We start from the raw sequence: 15,778 nt of genomic DNA, 5'->3' as shown, positions 1-15,778 counted from the left end.
ACTTTGGTGGGAAGAATAGAAAAAGAGTATTTTTTAAATGGAGAGAAACTATTTAATGTTGGTGTTCAGAGAGATTTGGGTGTCCTCGTACAAGAAATACAAAAAGTTAGCACATAGGTACAACAAGCAATTAGGAAGGCAAAGGGCACGTTAGCCTTTGTTGCAAGGGGTTGGAGTACAAGAGTAAGGAAGCCTTACTACAATTGTAGAGGGCTTTGGTGAGACCTCAACTGGAGTACTGAAGGATATACTTGCCTTGGAGGTGGTGCAACGAAGGTTCACTGGATTGATTCCTGGGATGAGAAGGTTGTCCAATGAGGAGAGATTGAATAGAATGGGTCTATACTCTTTGGAGTTTAGAAGAATGAGAGGTGATCTAATTGAAACTTACAAGATTCTGAGGGGGCTGCTGAGAGGTTGTTTCCCTTCGCTGGAGAGTCTAGAACTAGGGGTTATAGTCTCAGGATAAGTGGTAAGCCACTTAAGACTCATGAGGAGGAATTTCTTCACTTCGAGGGTTGTGAATCTTTGGAATTCTCTACCCCAGAAGGCTGTGGATGCTCAGTCGTTGAGAATATTCAAGGCTGAGATTTATAGATTTTTGGACTCTAGGGGAATCAAGGAATATGGGGATCGGGTGGGAAAATAGAGTTGAGGTTGAAGATCAGCCATGATCTTATTGAATGGTGGAGCAGGCTCAAGGGACCAGATGGCCTACTCATGCTCCTATTTCTTAGTTTCCAGCTGGACAGAATATAAGAACATAACTAATATCGCCACAAAACTCTTCAAAATACAGGTCTAAACTAAGTTTTAACAGCGCGGAAAGTCCTAATGACTGCCAAACAACTAAAAATTAACTTTAAAAATGTTGAACCTCAATAATCCTTATTTTAATAGTTTTTGGTCATTAAAATTTTTTTTTTAAATTAAGAAAATTAAAAAAAATGTTTACCTTTTCCTTCTGCCTCTATTTAATTCAATTATTTCTCACCCTCTTATTTTTTGCTGTCTATAACTGTTCTTTGAAATGATTTTAATGTTATGCCTTTCACTTCCTGGTTTTACGTTCTAGCTTGCAGAAACCATTCGCAGCAGGTCAAAAATGCTGCGATCTGATTGGTTGAGGGGAGAGAGTGATCCCCTCGCTTCTCCCATGGGTCTTCGCTTCGCTGGAGTTAACGCTGGGCTCTCCTCAGATTTACATTACAGGAAGTTCCTGCAGTAAAGATATCTCCTGATCTGCAGTAAGTTATTTAAGTCGAATGAGCAGCGGGCGCCATTGCTTTGATGCTTGGAGCAATTTACAGGCCATAGCGTTAATGGGAAACTACATAAATCTACTTTTATTCTGGTACATCCATACAACACACCACTTTTTTATTGCAAATTGAAAGCATTTGTGATTTTTATCAGAGTATGAGCTCATCACTACATGTTCACTTCTCAACCTTCAAAGCTGTAACATTTCATGACAATGTCATATGACTGGTTTATTCCTCATGTGACAGTTATATGAAGGGAAAAAGCCTGTACTTCAAATACTGCACATTACATTGTCCACTGAAGAAGCCAAGGATTATTTCTCAATGTAAGATTGTAGTCTGTGACTTGCATTCATAGGAAATATATGTAAGTTTAAATTTCAATCTATATTCCCACCTATAGATGAGTGTGTAACAAGCCTTTTTCAAGTTACATTATACCAAATGTGTTCTGCTTATAGTTCTAGGAAAAGAACAAATGTTCGTGTCAGATAATTGTCAGTGTGTTAGGAGAAATTAACTTGAAAGCTGAGTAGTTAATTGGTCTTTCGATTCAACCCTTTCTCTTGAGCTTTAAAATGTATCTTGTAACACCAGTCACAACAAATCAAACTTTGGACTCATCAAATGAGATAAATTTTTGGGCCGATAGCAAATGACATTTGCATTTCATCATTCCTCTTCTCCAGGCATTTACAAGGAGTTCAGTCAGTCCCATACTACAGTCCCCACAGCTTATAATGGGCGTATTGGTGTTGATGCGATTTTCCCACTATACAAGGTGGGATGGTAAAAACCAAAAAGGTAACCAACATATTTTTTTCAAAACAGGAGATCTCACTTAGCAACTGCCTCTCCTAATTGTTAGCAGTTGCATCCAGAATCTCATCACGCAATGGCACTTTAAGGAGGTGTGAATAGCTGATTGAAACTGCTTGAAGACCGGCCTCGGGCTGAAATCAGCAGTCTTTGAAATTGGTAAGTACAGGGCAAGTACTTAATGAACTACCCAAAATAGCCAGCGCTTATGTTATAAGCGGCGCCTTTGTAATTGACTCCTCTGATAATGGCAAATGCATAACTCCATTTGCCTGATGTAGGTGGCTGTCCATGATAAGTGTTGTAAACAATTTTACAACACCAAGTTATAGTCCAACGATTTTATTTTTAATCCCACAAGCTTTCGGGGGCTTTCCCCTTCCTCAGGCGGTGAGGAAGGGGAAAGCCCCCGAAAGCTTGTGGGATTAAAAATAAAATCGTTGGACTATAACTTGGTGTTGTAAAATTGTTTACAATTGTTAACCCCAGTCCATCACCGGCATCTCCACATCATGATAAGTGTTGACTGTGTTGTGTAAGTGGTGGGGACTGTAATAACATGCTTCATTGTATTTAAGGGAAGGGATAGACTTCAATGTATTAATTGCCCTGTGGGAAAACTTAATAAAATATTGGCGAAGAATATATGGCATTCATGTAAAACTTATTTTTAAAATACAGGATATAACAAAAGTGCTGTTTTAAGGCTGGGTTGTAAAAGTAAAAAATACTCACAAAATGATGGGATTTCTAAAGCTTCCTGTTAGTCACAGATAATGATGCTGAATGATGCATAATGATGCCTCTCTCCGTGAAGCATATGACGTTCCTGTTAGTGACACACACACCAGTTAGGTAATAGCATAATCAGTGTTTTGTCATCCATGATGGATGGCCAGTTTTACACAACCAGCTTAAATCTACCATGTCCTATTCTATTTCTTTTGTGAAAATACTTCCTGGAGCGCACCCATTGTTGGAAGGCAAGTGCATCATGTGGTATTGAGCCATATATAGTAGGAAGAGATCCTGAGTTCAATTCTTCATCTGTACTGAGTTACGTGATCTCAAGTGGGGGAACTGGTGGAGCACAGCATTGGCTTCTCTTTCCTCAGGATGGGGGGGTGGGATGAAATGAGTTGGTCTAGGGTTCTTGTTTCTGATTTTCTCCACTAACCCCTATTAGAAGTATTCGTGCATGGATGCTGAGTAAGGAGAGGATTGATCAGATTGATTGTGATACCCCAGTATGGGAAGAGGTCATTGGAGTGGGAGGAGACTCATGTGGATTGTAAACACCGGCATAAACCGGTCAGGCTGAACAGCCTGTTTCTATGCTGTAGATTCTATGAACCCAGTGATAAGTTTATTTCATTGTAATCACTCCTATCTATTCATTATATGCAGTGGTGCTATAAATAACAATTTAATTAATACCACAACAAGTTTAGAGGAATTTATTCTACATAATCGCTATAATTTTTAGAGCAGTGTTTAGACTGAGTTTAGTTTTAAACATAAGTCAGCTCTGTGTTATCTAGGATTGTCCTTCATTGATCTGAAGATTACAGGATTATTTTTGCACCAAAACATAACAAAATGACAGTGGTACTTCGGGCATGTTCTATTTTGTATATTTTCCATTTCAAACACAAAATTCAGCATTTCATAAAACCATACAAATTACAGCATAGATGAGGGCCAATCAGCCCAGCATGCCTGTGCTGATAATAGTTCAACTGGAGCTACCTACTTTACTCCTTAACCTTTCCCCATATCCTTCTTTTTCAAATGCTTAACCATTTGGAAATTTACAGGATGTGCAAGTGCCATAAAAATGAAAGTTCTTGGACCTAAGACACACAAAAATTCCATCTCTTAATCACTAGAATTAGGAACCTGATATTTTAATATAATTGGCATTTAAAGTAAGTTCTGGATAACATTAATGTCTTAATTATTTCATTTTACGTAGAAATCGGAAAAGAAATGTAATTGGGTTCAAATAACTTGATTGCAGAATGTGCTCGGCCAATAAATTTATAAAGAATTGTGAACAATTTCTTTTCAGCATGCTGTTGAATTCCAAAAACTAGACACCCATTCAACAAAAGATCAAAGAGGTATTGCTCACTCTGTTCCTAAAAGCAATGCAGCATTATTAACCTTGAACGTGGATCATCTTAAAAATTGTGAATGTCTAATCTGGATATGATTAATGCTCTCGAACAACCAAGCCCTGAGAAAATAGTGTTTCAGGTGTGAACTCTTCAATGCAGCTGGAAACTGGAAAAGCGAGAAAATGAAAATGAAAACACTTTTCTCTTTTCTGGTATACTTACAGCATTTTTCAGTTTTACTTTAGGTTTTCGGCACTAGCAGTTTTTATCTCGCCACAGAATACCCAGCCTCTGACCTGCTCTTGTAGCCACAGTATTTATATGGCTGGTCCAGTTAAGTTTCTGGTCATTGGTGAACCCCAGGATGTTGATGGTGGGGGATTCGGCGATGGTAATGCCGTTGAATGTCAAGGCGAGGTGGTTAGACTCTCTCTTCTTGGAGATAGTGATTGCCTGGCACTTGTCTGGCGCAAGTGTTACTTGCCACTTATCAGCCCAAGCCTAGATGTTGTCCAGGTCTTGCTGCATGTGGGTACGGACTGCTTCATTATCTGAGGGGTTGCGAATGGAACTGAACACTGCAATCATCAGCGAAGATCCCTCTTTCTGACCTTATGATGGAGGGAAGGTCATTGATGAAGCAGCTGAAGATGGTTGGGCCTAGGACACTGCCCTGAGGAACTCCTACAGCAATGTCCTGGGGCTGAGATGATTGGCCTCCAACAACCACTACCATCTTCCTTTGTGCTAGGTATGACTCCAGCCACTGGAGAGTTTTCCCCCTGATTCCCATTGGCTTCAATTTTACTCGGGCTCCTTGGTGCCACACTCGGTCAAATGCTGCCTTGATGTCAAGGGCAGTCACTCTCACCTCACCTCTGGAATTCAGCTCTTTTGTCCGTGTTTGCAACCCAAACTGAGCATTGGTGAGCAGGTTATTGGTGAGTAAGTGCTGCTTGATAGCACTGTCGACGACACCTTCCATCACTTTGCTGATGATTGAGAGTAGACTGATGGGGCGGTAATTGGCCGGATTGGATTTGTCCTGTTTTTTGTGAACAGGACATACCTGGGCAATTTTCCACATTGTCTGGTAGATGCCAGTGTTGTAGCTGTACTGGAACAGTTTGGCTAGTGGTGCGGCTAGTTCTGGAGCACAAGTCTTCAGCACTACAGCTGGGATGTTTTCGGGGCCCGTAGCTTTTGTTATATCCGGTGCACTCAGCCGTTTCTTAATATCACGTGGAGTGAATCAAATTGGCTGAAGACTGGCTTCTGTGATGGTGGGGATATCAGGAGGAGGCCAAGATGGATCATCTACTCGGCACTTCTGGCTGAAGATGGTTGCAGACGCTTCAGGCTTGTCTTTTGCACTCCCGTGCTGGACTCCGCCATCAATGAGGATCGGGATGTTTACAGAGCCTCTTTCTTCCGTTAGTTGTTTAATTGTCCACCACCATTCATGACTGGATGTGGCAGGACTGCAGAGCTTTGATGTGATCCGTTGGTTGTAGAATCGCTTAGCTCTGTCTATAGCATGTTGCTTCTGCTGTTTAGCATGTATGTAGTCCTGTGCTGTAGCTTCACCAGGTTGGCACCTCATTTTTAGGTACGCCTGATGCTGCTCCTGGCACGTTCTTCTACACTCCTCATTGAACCAGGTTGATCCCCTGGCTTGTTAGTAATGGTAGAATGAGGAATATGCCAGGCCATGAGGTTACAGATTGTGCTGGAATACAAATCTGCTGCTGTTGATGGCCCACAGCGCCTCATGGATGCCCAGTTTTGAGCTGCTAGATCTGTTCTGAATCTATCCCATTTAGCATGGAGCTAGTGCCACACAACACGTTGAATGGTGTCTTCAGTGTGAAGATGTGAGTTCGTCTCCACAAGGACTGTGCGGTGGTCATTCCTACCAATACTGTCATGGACAGATGCATCTGTTACAGGTAGATTGGTGAGGACAAGGTCAAGTAGGTTTTTCCCTCATGTTGGTTTGCTCACTACCTGCCGCAGGCCCAGTCTTGTAGCTATGTCCTTCAGCACTCGGCCAGCTCAGTCAGTAGTGGTGCTACCGAGCCACTCTTGGCGATGGACTTTGAAGTCCCCCACCCAGAGTACATTCTGTGCCCTTGCTACCCTCAGTGCTTACTCCAAGTGGTGCTCAACATAGAGGAGGACTGATTCACCAGCTGAGGGAGGACGGTAGGTGGTAATCAGCAGGAGGTTTCCTTGCCCAAATTTTGACCTGATGCCATGAGATTTCATGGGGTCCGGAATCAATGTTGAGGACTCCCAGGGCCACTCCCTCCTTACTGTATATCACTGTACTGCCACCTCTGGTGGGTCTGTCCTGCCGGTGGGACAGGACATACCCAGGGATGGTGATGGAAGATTCTGGGACATTGGCTGAAAGGTATGATTCTGAGAGTATGGCTATGTCAGGCAGATGCTTGACTAGTCTGTGGGATGGCTCTCCCAATTTTGGCACAAGTCCCCAGATGTTAGTGAGGAGGACTTTGCAGGGTCGACTGGGCTTGGTTTGCCTTTGTCGTGTCCAGTGCCTTGTGGTCCGATGCCGGGTAGTCTGTCTGGTTTTATTCTTATTATGGTTTTTTGTAGCCAGATTGTACAACTGAGTGGCTTGCTAGGCCATTTCAGAGGGCAATTAAGAATCAACCACGTTGCTGTGGGTCTGGAGTCACGTAGGCCAGACCAGGTAAGGTTGGCAGGTTTCCTTCCCTAAAGGACATTAGTGAACCAGATGGGTTTTTATGACAATCTGGTAGTTTCATGGCCACCATTACTGATACTGTTTTTTTATTCAAGATTTTATTTAATTAATTGAGTTTAAATTCCCCAGCTGCCGAGGCTGGATTTGAACTCATGACTCTGGATTATTAGTCCAGGCCTCTGGATTACTAGTGCAGTAACATAACCTCTATCTACATTTTGAACACCTCTATCAAATCTCCCCTAAACCTTCTTGTTCTAAGGAGAACAACTCCAGCGTCTCAACTCTCTCCACATAACTGAAATACCTCATTCCTGGTATCATTCTGGTGAACCTCTACTGCACCCTCTCTGAGGCCTTGCCTACTTCCTAAAGTGTGGTGCCCAGAATTGAACATAATACTACAGCTGAGGTCTAACCAGTGTTTTATAAAGGTTTAGCGTAACTTCCTTGCTTTTGTACTCTATGCCTCTATTAATAAAGCCCAGGATCCCATATGCTTTTTTAACAGCCTTCTCAACTTGTCCTGCCACCTTCAAAGATTTGTGTATGTGCACCCCCAGGTCTCTCTGTTCCTGCACCCCCTCTAAAATTGTACCATTTAATTTATATTGCCTCTCCTCATTCTTCCTACCAAAATGCATCACTTCACAAGTCTCTGCGTTAAATTTCATCTACCATGTGTCTGCCCATTTCAGCAGTCTGTCAATGTCCTCCTAAAGTTTGTTACTATCCTTCACATTTTTTACTACATTTCCAAGTTTAGTGTCATCTGCAAACTTTGAAATTATACCTTCTATACCCAAGTCTAGGTCATTAAAAGAGCAGAAACACCACTATATACTTCTCTCCAGCCTGAAAAATAACCATTCATCACTGCTCTCTGCTTTCTGTCCCCTAGCCAATTTTGTATCCACGCTGCCACTGTCCCTTTAATCCCATGGGTTTTAATTTTGCTTAGAAGTCTATTATGTTGTATTTTATCAAATGCCTTTTGAAAGTCCACATACACAACGTCAACGGCATTACCCTCATTAATCCTCTCTGTTACTTTATCAAAGAACTCAATCGAGTTAGTCAAATATGATTTTCCCTTAACAAATCCATGCTGACTTTCATTTTTAACCCATACTTTTCCAAGTGTCAATTTATTTTGTCCCGGATTATTGTCTCTAAAATTTCCCCACCACCGACGTTAGGCTGACTGGCCTGTAATTGCTCGGTTATCCTTCTCCCCTTTTTTGAACAGAGGTGTAACATTTGCAATCCTCCAGTCCTCCGGCACCATCCCCATATCTCAGGAGAATTGGAAGGTTATGGCCAGAGCCTCTGCAATTTCCACCCTTACTTCCCTCAGTAATCTAGGATGCATCCCATCTGGACAGGTGACTTTTCTGCTTGTGAATACTGCTAATCTTTTAATTACCTCCTCTTTATCTATTTTTATCCTATCCAATATCACTACTACCTCCTCCTTTACTGCTACAATGGCAGCATCCTCTTCTCTAGAGAAGACGGATGCAAAGTATTCATTTAGTACCTCAGCCATGCCCTCTGTCTCCACAAGAAGATCTCCTTTTTGTCCCTAATCGGTCCCACCCTTCCTTTGACTACCCTTTTATTATTTATATGTTTATAAAAGACTTTTGGGTTCCCTTTTATGTTAGCTGCTGATCTATTCTCATAGTCTCTCTCACTGCCCCTCTTATTACCTTTTTTAGATGTCTTCAGTAGCTTCTGTATTCAGGCTGGTTCTCTACCGTAATTATGAGCCTTACATTCCTCCTTTTTCTGTTTCATTTGAATCTCTATATCTTTAGTCATCCAGAGAGCTCTAGCTTTGGATGCCCTTCCTTTCCCCCTTGTAGGGATGTGTCTACTCTGTACCTGAACTATCTCCTCCTTGAAGGCCTCCAATTGTTCTATTACTGTTTTGCCTATCAATTTTTGACTCCAATCCACCTGTGCAAGATTCCTTTTCAACTCACTGAAATTTACTCTCCTCCAGTGAAGCATTTTCACATTTGATTGTTCCTTGTCCTCTTCCATAACTATTCCAAACCTAATGATATTATGATCACTGTTTCCCAAATGCTCCCCCACTGAAACATGCTCCACCTGCCCCACTTCATTCCCCAGAACTAGATCGAGCACTGTTTCCTTCCTGGTTGGGCTGGAAACATTCTGATCCAGAAAGTTCTCTTGAACACATTTCAGAAATTCCTCCCCTCTTTGTCCTTTACACTGTTACTGTTCCAGTCTATATTGGGATAATTGAAGTCCCCCATTATCACTCTATAGTTCTTGCATCTTTCTGTAATTTGCCTGCAAATGTTCTCCTCTATCTCTTTCCCACTATTTGGTGACCTATAGTATAAACCTAGCATAATAGCTCCTCTATTGGCCCATAATTCTAACCCAATAGATTTTGTCTTTGACCCCAAAGCTACATCGTCCCTTTCTTGTGCTATAATAGTTTCTTTGATCAATACTGCTATCCCCCACCCCCATCCCCTGCTCCTTTCTTTCCTTCCCTATCTTTCCTGAATACCTTGTAGCCAGGAACATTATGTACCCAATTCTCCCCTTCTTTGAACCAGGTCTCTGTTATTACCACTGTAACATCATCCCATGTGGCAACTTGAGCCTGCATCTCACCAACCTTAGTTACCACATTATGTGCATTTATGCACATGCACTCCAAATTCATCTTGGACTGCCTCGCATTTACCCCCTGTCTGATCCCTCCTATTTCTGAACTATTCTTTACTCTTGTGCTACTTATCCCTCTCAGTCCTCTGTGCACCATGTTTCTCCTCCTAATATTTCATCCTGGTGCCCATCCCCCTTCCAAATTAGTTTAAACCCTCCCCTACAGCACGAGTTAACCTCTCCGCGAGGACATTGGTCCCAGCTCTGTTGAGGTGCAACCCGTCCATCTTGAACAGATCCCGACTACCCCAGAAATCTGAAGGCCTCTCTCCTGTAGCATTGCTCCAACCATGCATTAACCTGTCTTACCCTGCACTGTGGACTTAAGTTCACTTATCTTACTGCCCCCATGGCTGAGAATGGTAACTGACTCTGGGATAGTGAAGGAGATAAAAGAGCTGAGGTTCCTATTCCCGTGCAGTGACCCTTGTTGGAAAGTGTATTTATTTCAACATAGCTGATTACAAGTTCAGGCTCAGCTGTGATGTTCACTACGGTTAAACATCTTGGCTACATTTACTATGTTTGCCGTATAATTTTAAATGTTTATCCATGTTTTATTTTTGTTTAAATTTTCTCTCTTCATTAAGGCCCCCCAGGGTTCTTACAAGATACTAGGGAGGAAACTTGTTCAAAGCCATGACTGATGCACAGTGGTGCCTACCACTAGGAGGTGCATTGGTAGCTCTGCTGTTCCCTTGATCCATGTGGACAGTGCTTGATATCAACCCGGTGTCTAATCCTTCCTGGTATGAATCACGATACACCATGGGTACGGTAGTGTATTGGTTACGGTACTGGACTAGTAATCCAGAGGCCTGGACTAATAATCTGGAGAATGTGACTTCAAATCACCACCATGGCAGTTTGAGAATTTGAATTCAGTTTTTAAAAAAATCTGGAACTAAAAAGATTGTATTCGTAAAAAAGGGATCATGAAGACATTGTTTTGTCGTAAAAAAATAAATACAACTGGTTCATTAATGTCCTTATGAAAGGAAACTTGCCATACGTACCCAGTCTGGCCTATATTTGACTCCAGTCCCACACCAATGTGATTGACTGACTGGTAATCGTCCTCTGAAGTGACCCAGCAAGCCACTCAGTTGTATCACACTCAGGGCAATTAGGGGAATGGGCAATAAATACCAGCGATGCCCACATCCTGAGAATGTTTTTTTTAAATCCTCAGTTTCATTCCTTCCTCTCTTACTATTTCACTGCTGTTATTGTATCTTAGTGGTCAGGCTTAATCTCTGTGTCAAGTGATATCATTTATTTTGGTCTATATTAGCAAAGTCTAGGTGTTGTACTAAATGTACTGACTGTAATACAAAAGCTCCTATTTTTGGATCACATCTGGAAAGCAATCAAGCAATTTGAATCAGTGTGATAGCACACGTACTTTCTGCATTACATGACAGTTACAATTGGTCTGTACCATATCCCACCCAACAAAGATTTTTGCTGGAATTTGTGAAGTAAGGTGGTTATTTCCTTCAAACATTCTTCCTCAGAAGTAGAATGCTGATCCTCTAAAGGATCGTTGTCCTCGTAAAAAGGGATTATCCTGGAGCAGATAAGATGATGAATGTAGCTATCTGGAATCTCATGCTGAAATATTCCAAGTTCTGAACCAAACCTGCAAGCTTTCAAGTTCTGATGAAGGATTTACACCTGAAATACGAACCTTTCTTTTTCTCTGCACAGACGCTGACTGACCTGCTGAATATTTCCAGCATTTTCCAGTTTTATTCTGCAAGCTTTCAATGTGCTTTGGAGCTTCTTGTTTTTTTTATTATTATTCATTTACATTCCAGCAAAAGCACCTTTTATTTCAGGCTGTGTAAACTGAATAAGCTGTGTCATAGACATTATACTTCAAGGAGGGCTCTGTTTTCATCTTGCAGGCAAGGCCACCTTGTTCCATTATAATCTTCCACCAAGCAAAGTACAAATGCTGCATTCTCTGAGAACTGTGCGGTAGAGTTTCCGCTTTGGGCGCAATTGGGAAATTGCGTCCAAAATGCGCTTGAAATTGCTACGTTGGTTAGGTTACAGTTCAAGTTTCCACTAAAATTTATTTGCATAATCACAAACGAAAATCTTCCATGAACCAGCGCAATCGGGCAACGTAATTGTTTTTCTTTCCATTAAAAGTTATTCCTTGATGTATTTAAGAGTAGTAACTTGGTGCAGTTTTATTAATGCAGCTGAAAATGAGTTTATCAGCAAAATCAGCATTTTTAATAAGTGTCCAGGCCTCCAACTGTGTGTAACCTGATTTAAAATCACTGAAAATGATTTTTAAAAAATTATGCTGAACTATTTAATCGTTTCATTGGTGTACACCAGTCAGTTTCTTAGCAAATTAAATATTTTTTGAGAAGAAAAAACTTTTAAAATGTGCTTTCTGGTGCCTGTTTGCCTAAGAAAATGAGCGCAATTTAATCAGCCTTCCTGAACCAGGGCAATCGGCAGAATGTCGCAATTTTGGGGCGAATGTCAGGGCATGGCCAGTTTTGTGGGCGGGGCCTGATCCAGACAAATTGAATCTTGAACTAACGTTAAAGATAGTGGAAAATACAATTGTAAGTGGTTTTGGGCATAACTCACTTAACGTTTAAAATTATCCTATCTATTGCGCTGGTTCGGCCAATTCTGCCCGGATTGCGCTGATATTACTGGTGTAAACAAACGGAAATTGATTTGATTCAATTATCTGATAAATCTTTATTAAGAAAGCTTCTGGAACTGAGGGGCCTTAAAACATCCACAACTGTTTGAATCACAATTGTTTTATGATTTAGAAATAGTTTCACTTACACGAAGAAATAATGTGGAGATGCCGGTGATGGACTGGGGTTGACAATTGTAAACAATTTTACAACACCAAGTTATAGTCCAGCAATTTTATTTTAAATTCACAAGCTTTCGGAGACTTCCTCCTTCCTCAGGTAAATGTAAACATTTACCTGAGGAAGGAGGAAGTCTCCGAAAGCTTGTGAATTTAAAATAAAATTGCTGGACTATAACTTGGTGTTGTAAAATTGCTTACAACTAAGAAATAACAGTAAGGAGCATTTGGACTTGAGTTCTTTTGCCGGAGCAACAATTTAAATTTGGAAAATAAATAAGAAATCTCAGCAATCCAGGCTTGTAAGATAACACCATAGTCAAGCCCACAGTGAACTATTGCAGTTCTCAACGGGCAAAGACAGTGTCATGAATTTCATTCTCAAAATCTAGCCAGACTCTGATCTTGGTGGAATATAGTTACCTGGAGGGACAGTAAGACCATCGTACGTGTTTGTCCTGGTAGAGTTTGTTTGACAGCTTGCAGCACAATCTCGGATATGACTGTTGATGCCTCTCCAGATGCTCTCTGTTTCTTGCTTTACCTGAGCTCAATCTCTAAATCTATCTCTCCTTTCCAGAACAGGTAGCAAAGGAATATTTAATTGTCCACATATATGATGATGTGGTACTGGTGAGAGTTAACCTGCCGGGTTTGAAGAGGCAACCAAATAAGAAACGCAAAACAACAGAAATCTTATTGTCTGTGAAATGTAATGATTTGGACACAATGCAAAAGGAATGATATTGAACTTTGCTGATGATACCAAATTACGGGGCAAGGCAAATTGAGGAAGAATGCAGTCAATTGCAAAAAGACACAGACAGGTTAGTGGAGTGGGCACCTTAGGTGGTGATATATGCAGTTCAATGCAGAAAAATGTGAAGTATTACATTTGGGAAAGAAGAACAGTGAATGGAATTATACCCTAAACGATAAAATTCTTAACAGAGCGAAGGAACAGAGACATCTATGGTGAAGCTACATAGAAGATTAACAGTGTTGGTGTAGATTGAAAAGGCTATGAAAAGGCAAATGAGATTCTGGATTTTATACAAATGGACATTGAATAAAAAAACAAGGAAGTGATGTTGAATTTGTACAAAACATTGATTAGACCACAGTTGGATTGTTGCATGCACTTCTGTGCACCCCATTAGAACCAATAAAAGGATACAGGGATGATTCACTAGAATTCCAGAAATGGGAAGTTATAGTTACAAAGAAAGACTCACAAAAACTGGGGATTTTTAACTGAAACAAAGAAGATTAATGGAGATCTAATAGAGGTTTACAATGTTGTGGAACATTGTGAGAGGATATATAGTCAAATATTGTTTCTACTGGTTGTTGAATCAATTACAAGAAGGCATAGGGTGGGCACTATCACTCGAAGAATGAAAGGGGGAAGTTAGAATTTTTTCCGAGAGACAGAACATAGAAGACTTTACAAGAAGTGTCTATTGAGGCAGAGATTATATCATCATTTTAAAGGGAATTCGATAAGTATTTGAAGAAGAAAAATACAAATATGGGGAAAGGGCAGGGAAATGGGATTGGAGTCGACAATTCCAGTGAAAGAGCTGGCATAGGCATAACAGGCCAAATGGCCGCTTTCTGTGCTGTAATTTGTAAGATTCCATATAGTACTTATCTGATTACAGTTCTATTTGATTTAAACCTTGCTCTGCTGCAATATGTCTGAAGCCTGACTAGCATTTGCTAACTTGTTGCTGTATGTTAGTAAACTGTTTTTGTCTTACTCTATGCTGTCCATCCAGGAGTCCATTCAAACCTGGTATTGAGAAAGGGGTCCAGTCTGGTCTTGAGCAGAGAGTCTCAGACAACGAGGCCATGAATCTCCTTTACATTAACAGTCTGCCAGAATTCTTTCCTGTATATCTGCTTTTCCGATCTCTTCCCACTTCTGCCTTTCATTGTACATTATATAACTTGCTGATGTTTTTTTAGAGAACGTTCTCACTTCATTACAAGTGTAGACTTCAGATTTCCTCATCTGCACTGAAACTACCACCTGAGCCTATACTCTCCACAATCGCAGAATAACTCTAATGCCTCAGACAATTGTTAAATAAATTGTTGACTTTCCTTACCCATGCTACCTACAATCTTCAATCCAAGCCACGAACATCCCCTCACTCTCATTAACAATTGCACACAGGTTCAGTACCTGAATGAAATGATGAGCCTGCATTTGCAGCTGTTGGGATACAGATCATACTGCTGTACATTTCATTAGTGAGGCTAGTTTCCATGTCAAGGTTAACTTTTGAAAACCTGCACCTTCCATCACCAAAAGCTGCTCCTACTTGATTAGCAATAGCTTTCTTATTCATGATGTTTTCCCCCTCTGCCAATGTTCTCCCCTCCTCTGCCTCTTTGCTGGGGTATGGTTCCACAATCACCAGTATCTTTCTCAAGTGACTTTATTCATGTGTGAATTGTGAAGGTGAATGGTGGCAGACTCTATGACCTTGAGGGGCATCACAAACAAACCTGATACTGTTTTCATCTGACATATCTACACATGCTCACTTCCAGTGTGAGCGGGGCAGCTTACAGGATTGCAATCAAAAATGGGAACCATGGCCAAATTTTCTCTCCCTAAGCTGAAGCCAACTGTAGGTTCCCTACCATTATCGTGGTTAAGGTCAACTAACAGCACAAACTGGGGATCAAACCTGGCTGGTCTGTATGGCTCTGGTATTCACTTGAAAATCTCACTGCACTATCAGGGGAGCTTAAAAATAACTTTTTAAAATGTACAATGGTGTCAGCTGTGGCAGCACTCTCACCTCTGAGTCAGAAGGTTCAAGTTCCACTCCAGGCCCTTGAGCACAAAATCTGGGTTGACACTCCAGTGCAGTAGTGAGGGAATGCTGCAGTGTGGGAGGTGCCATCTTTTGGACGAGACGTTAAACCGAGGCCCCGCCTGACCTCTTCGATAGATGTATAAGATCCCGTAGCACTCTTTCGAAGAAAAGCAGGGGAGTTCTCCCCGGTGTCCTGGCCAATATTTATTCCTCAACCAACGTCACTAAAATGATTATCTGGTCGTTACCACATTGCTGTTTGTGGGATCTTGCTGTGTACAAATTGGCTGCTGTGTTTCCTACATTACACTTCAGAAGTACTTCATTGGCTGTGAAGCTCTTTGGGACATCATGAGGTTGTGAAAGGTGCTATATAAATGCAAGTCTTTCTTTTCTTTCTTTACATATTGGGGTGATCTATTTTTAAGAATGAAGCC

At 41.2% G+C, this 15,778-nt stretch overlaps 1 long non-coding RNA gene across 1 annotated transcript; it reads left to right on the top strand.

Annotated features, from left to right (window-relative positions):
• Positions 1-1,119: 1,119 nt before the first annotated feature.
• LOC137332137 (uncharacterized) lies at positions 1,120-14,041 on the top strand. Its single transcript, XR_010965598.1, has 3 exons — positions 1,120-1,247; positions 2,097-2,243; positions 13,088-14,041. It is a non-coding gene; the product is annotated as an uncharacterized lncRNA (long non-coding RNA).
• The last annotated feature ends 1,737 nt before the right edge of the window (positions 14,042-15,778 follow it).

This window comes from Heptranchias perlo, chromosome 14 (genome assembly GCF_035084215.1).
Source record: "Heptranchias perlo isolate sHepPer1 chromosome 14, sHepPer1.hap1, whole genome shotgun sequence".
In the NCBI taxonomy this organism is placed as follows: Eukaryota; Metazoa; Chordata; class Chondrichthyes; order Hexanchiformes; family Hexanchidae; genus Heptranchias; species Heptranchias perlo.
Note: the sequence above shows the minus strand (reverse complement) of the source record. Positions and strands in the feature narration are given on the sequence as shown.